The 6,000-nt window shown below is 40.7% G+C and overlaps 1 protein-coding gene across 2 annotated transcripts in view; it reads right to left on the bottom strand.

The window, feature by feature from the left end:
- kremen1 (kringle containing transmembrane protein 1) overlaps nucleotides 1-6,000 on the bottom strand; it is a 61,640-nt gene that overhangs the window by 12,088 nt on the left and 43,552 nt on the right. The window lies entirely within an intron of this gene.

Below are 6,000 nucleotides of genomic sequence, written 5' to 3'. Positions count from 1 at the left end.
TAATTATATATCTATAATTATTTCATTAGTAATCAGTACCTTTTTTGGAAGAATTACCTAAGAGTTTATCTCTTTATTTATTTTTAGAAAATGTTTAAACATTTTAAAACGTCAGGACTAAAAGTCTGTTAGGATTCTTTGCAAACACGCCTGAGGTTTGATGACGTGCGGGGTGGAGCTGTTGGAGGATACATTTCTCGCACACAATTATTTGCTTTGCTTTGAGGATCAGTCTAAATCAAGACATCCAATTATTTGCCTGCAGGTTTTCTCTTTTGAACTTTTTATTAATTAATTTGTTTGATTGACTTTACCTATTTAATTTGTGTTAATAGTTTATAATTGTACATTTGACTTATGAATAGGCCAGAGTTACGCAAAGAAGAGTTCTGCCTCATTCTGTCAGGCCAAAGGCATGTTGGGAGTAACCCTGCAGCTCAAACAGTTTAATCCGTATCACACCTGAAAATTTGGGAAATTATTATCTGTGGCAGTGATTATTTGTTTTTATTTTAAATGTCTTTCATTTGCTTACCCACGCTGACAAAACCCATCAAGAATCACCGCACCATTTCAATATTCTGGTGTAAATTTTACATTGGAAAGCAAACAATGCAGTAAAGGCCAGAGAGGAGGAGGAGGAGGAGAAGAGGAGTGGGGCTGAGAAGGGGGTGAAGCAAGACAAGCAGAAGAAGAAGATGAGTCATTGTGAAACAGAGGAGGAATCTGGAAAATGTGCTCAAATGCATCAAATTGGGGATATTGTATTCTACTAGAAATATGTGTGCGGTAAATGATCACATTCTTTAAAGTCTGGAAATGTCATGGGGTATGTTGCAACAGAGAAGAATAGACAAATAGCGATTCCTGGACGACCAACACGTGTGGTCGACACGCAAACTAAAAAAACCTGACGACGGAGCTCCGGGTCCTTTCTTTTATTCATCCATTCTCCTGGCCATCCATCCATCCGTCCAACCAATCCACCCATCTGTCCATTAATGGCCATCCATCTATACACCCATCCATTCATCCAACCAATACATCAGTCCATTCATCATCCATTCTTCCGTCCATCAACTCGTTCATCCATTTATGTATCATCCATCGATTCATCAAACCAATCTAACCACCCATCCATCCAGCAATTAACCTATTCATTCATCCATCCAAATATACATCCATCCAGCCATCACTTGACTCGTTCCTTCATCCATGCATCCAACCAATCCAACCATTCATCTAACCATCTAATCCATTCATCAATCAACCTATTCATCAATCCACCTATCACTCAACTAGTTCATCCATCCATCCATCCATCACTCGACTCATTCATCCATCCATCCATCCATAAAACCTACAGACCGAACACATCCTCACTGCCTTTATTTAATTACCAGCAGCATTTCCAGCTCTGTTCAAGGAAACCCAATGGAATACCCCGAGGCCAGTTGGGATATGTGATCCTTCCAGCGAGCTCTGGTTCTGCTTTGAGGTCTCTTACCATTTACAGTAACTGTGCCCAAAAACCTACATGTGCCAAAGAACTGTTGTGATCAAAAACGTCTTATTAGACAAATACAGAACCTACAATTTACGCACGTGGTTTCCAACAATGTGGCAGTTACATCAAGTCAACACAGCAACATTAAAAAAGAAAGCCACACCCGAGGATGTACGGTAGGTGTCAGAAACAAACTCTGATCGATCCCAGAGCAGACTGAAAGAGACGGAGACGGATGTTGACACGTTTCCAGGTTAAATATAAATCAAACAGCTCAGCTCCATTAATCTTCTGTGTGTTCTGTAAACAATATACCATTTTTCAAAACCTACAACAGTGGATTAAAAACCATAACATTACAAAGCCTTTAAAGTCAACATAATAGTTCTGCAAGTGCCAACAAAGCCTCCAGCAGCCATCTCACAGTGTCCCACTAAGGATTTGTTATTCCCCGTGATTCAAAAGGCTTTGCTTTTTCACTGCTCTGTTCTGGGGTAAAACAAATTTGACAAAACAAAGAAAATGAAAAAAAAATCTGTAAGTGATTTTCTCTACGTAGAAGTCAACAAAGGAATCACGTGGAGTCGATTGGATATGAGAGAGAGAGCGAGAGACATTCGGAAGAAAACAGAAAGGACAACACGGAGCAACATGTTTGAATTAGTGCTGCTTTGAAACACAACGAGGAGGCAAAAATCAAAAGCATACGACCTCATAAAATGTCCCTGTTCTCTATCAAGCATGCACTTTTTTTCGACATTCAATTGTAAACTAAATTAGAAACAAACCACGCTGAATACAAAATATGAGTGTTATTGATCTAATTTCTCGTCATGTCATAATTCAGTTAGTTATTAAGTTAGGATATTAGAGAGTGAAATGTGGTCAATTTGGTCCAACGATTCTTATCAAGTTATTTGTTTTTTACATTGAAAGCTATGTAATTTAGAGCATTTCCTCACAGAGTAGCGTCAGCAGTTTCCTGCTTTTTATGAAGTTTTTCTGCATCAATAAAATGCTAGTGTCTGTCTGTTCAGCTAATTTGCGACAGACACACTGTTACCAGTGAGAAACAACAAAACAACACTGTTTGTTTCCACGAGGGGCGCCGTCATCTCAGTTTGAATTAGTGAAACGTTGTCTCTCTGTGAAAGGACACATACAACTGTAGAGGAACATGACTTAAAATGACATTCTTGAACTCAAGTAACCTTCATGAAGACCACACGTGCAATTTGCAGCTGGTGCCGTTGTTAACATTTTGGCTGGCATGAAATCTCCTTAACGTGCACAGCAGATGCTGGAGATTCCTTCTGTTTATGTAAAAGTGAGGCACAAAGGCTCATGGGGGGGGGGGGACTGTGACACATTTCAGATTCCATGCAAATTGTAGTACACAAACATCTCTGCCACAATTTTGAAAGAGATGTCAAGGAGGGGCGGGGGGGAGGGAGGGGGGGTGTTGATGAAACGAATCGGTCTTGGCAGACGTGGGGACACTCTGTGACCCTGGTCCATGTTTCTGATCATAGCGGTTTTGGCTACAACCATTATTCCCTGCCAGACCAGAACTGGTCAGATGACTAAACACACTAAACAAAGTCACTCAAACTTCTTCAGAATGTTAAAAAAAAAAGAAGAGGAAGGGCATTCAAAACGAAACATTGGCTTTATAAATGGATTCTTATGGTGGATGAATAATTTAACAGGACCTCACAACACACACTTACAGCTTTACAGGTGGATTTACGTGACAGGTTTAAGACAGACAAGACATTAATGGGAATGTTCCAGGCTTTTCATTACAGTAGTGTGTAAGAGAACCTGCTGATACATCACTTTTTTTATATAAATCTCCAGCTAAAATGTGTATATAATATAATAGAAGAGCTCTGATTAACACCTGGTCGGGAATTTCAACCTCCCTTAGGTAAGGAACAAGTTCAATGGAGTTTTTGAAACATGGAAAATGCCACTGCGGGGCTGAGCAGCCAGATTAAAGGCAGAGCTGCTCTTTTTTCATGTTGCTTTGACAAGAAGATTGCAGACTGCAGTCAATTTCTCTGTCTTTGTCCTCTTTTGGTCCCAGAGGCTGCTGAAGAGCAGCAGGTGCTGGGATCATATCTCGCCCGATCATCTAAAGAGTGTACTAAACTGGAGACAGAAGAGCTGGGTCTACAATGCCTTTGTTTTTCTGTAACAACGACCGTAGTATGACAGATTTTTTTTTTTTTTTTTGCAAAGATTTGTTCCTTCACAACATCTGCTTCGCAGGTGCAATGAGTGTAAATACACAAAACACTTCAAAGACACTGGTGGAATTTAGACTTTACAAGCCAGAGGGGAGAAATGAAGGGAACACAAGGTGCATAAATTCTGTAGTTAGCCCAAACCAGACCTCTCCAAACCTCAGAAGATCACAGCACAAGGGAGGGGACTCCTACAAAATGACAAAAAAAGACATAAAGAGCTAAACAAGGCTCGACCACAGCCAGGCTCATCACAAACTGGCAGGCTGCTGCTGCCTCAACTTCGGGAACGAGATCAGTTAGTTAGCCTTCCCACAATGCAACGTTGGGCAAAGATGACAGGAGGCGGCAGGCAAAACAAGAGAGAGACTGCCACGGGTGTCTGTGGGGAGGGCAACGGGAGACACGTTTGTCGCTGCAGCAGACACAACAAGGACGGCAACCCAAAACACATCAGCGAGGAAGACGAAGAAGAACAATACACGGTGTTGGGACAAACAACATCAAACATCTGCAGCAGGCTTTGGCAAGTGCACTTGGCAGCGAGGGCATGTGTGTAGGCTGATGAGCGGGGGGCAGGGGAGGGTAAGGTGGGGGCAAACGTGTTATTACGGAAACATAATTATAGTTATAAATTCCTGTGACATCTGGCAGCTAAGGAGTCAAAGAAATCTGAGGGAAAACACAAGAGTGTTGTTGTTTTTAATCAAATCTGGGCGTCTTTCTCTCCAATATAGATTCACTCCTAGCGGTGGAAAACTTAGAAAACAGAGAACCAGGCGATGCCTTAAAGTGCCTGCTCTTTAATCACAGTGAATCACCGGAAGGGTTTCTAGGGGGAGCTGTTCTCACACTGGGAGAAGATACAATGACATCGAAAAGGTGTGTAATAAAAGACAAAGTATTGCACAAAAACTAGAGCTCTAAAAACAAAACAGAAGTGTCTGTGGCACAGAGATGAAACCAAAGGAAAAAAAAACTGTGTTGAATTTTGTTTTAAATTTGACATTTTAATAAAAACTCGGCTTTTACCACGATCAAAATGACAGATCGGTCACTTGGGCCTGTGAGGTGATGAAAGGCCTGTTTACAGGGGACTGACTGACACTAAGTCCTCCTCTCATTCAGACCACAGTGGATTATTCAACAACGGTCTTTGTCTTTGGACACAGATTCACATGAGCTTCTTGAAAGGTGAACACTGACTTATTTTCTCTTGTGACATTTAAACATTGAGTCTTTGTGTCTGTCTCAGTTGATTATAGATGGATAGAGATACGAAATAGAAATAGATAGATTCTTTATGGATAGACGTAGGGCAGAGACTCCCAAAGCGGTGCATAAGCTGCCACTAGGGGGTGTGCGAGGTAAGAAATGTGATGAGGGTTTGGTTATGTTTTTTGGATTTTACACAGAATAAAGTCATGCAAATAAATATTTCTTTTGTAAAATTTGCAATCGAGAGCTCACATATTAATGAATAAATGAATAAATATAGGATACATTTCCATTTCCTTTTTAATACAACACAAAATGAAGCCAAAAAGAGACACAAACACATTTTTAAAAAAGGCACACGTTCCCCTCATTGATTACTGTCAAGCAGAAAAGCAGCACCGAAGCTGAAAGGACAGGTGATAATGCAGTGTAAACACTGCCCTGCTGCACCACCTCATATAAATTCATTCACTTCTTCCTCGTGCAGAAAACGGCCAGTTATCAGTTGTCATCAGTTATCAAAGTGTCATCAGGCTTCAACGCTTCGCCAAACTTCTCTTCTAACGCTTGCATTTGCATCCCATATCAAATGTTGTGTCCTGTGGACGCACAAACATTTCAATGTTTTGCTCTGCACGCCTCAATAACCCTCAAGACATTTTTCTAGCCTCAAATGTTTCACCAGCTTTTTTTCCCTCTTTTACACTGACTATGGCGTCACAAATGATTTAGCCGACGTCAGTGAAAACAGAAGGAAAACGTCCCTCTATATAAACAGATATAAATCACAATAGTACCATCGCAGTACTTCCAGTATGAAACAGCTTTGGAAAGATGGTAGAAAATATTTGACAGTTTGGTGAAATTAAAAATAGAAGATGCAAATAGAAGACCAAGGACATTCCTTGAGTGCTAATAGCTCAGCTTAAATAAAGTTAAAATCCAAGTGAGTTAAATCCCTGGGAACAGGGCCACTGATTGTAAAAGTCACACACACACACATCCTGTAACTTGACTGTCTTCCCA

Source organism: Cynoglossus semilaevis, chromosome Z (genome assembly GCF_000523025.1).
Source record: "Cynoglossus semilaevis isolate Cse_v1.0 chromosome Z, Cse_v1.0, whole genome shotgun sequence".
NCBI lineage: Eukaryota > Metazoa > Chordata > Actinopteri > Pleuronectiformes > Cynoglossidae > Cynoglossus > Cynoglossus semilaevis.
This window is presented reverse-complemented; position numbering and strand designations above follow the sequence as displayed.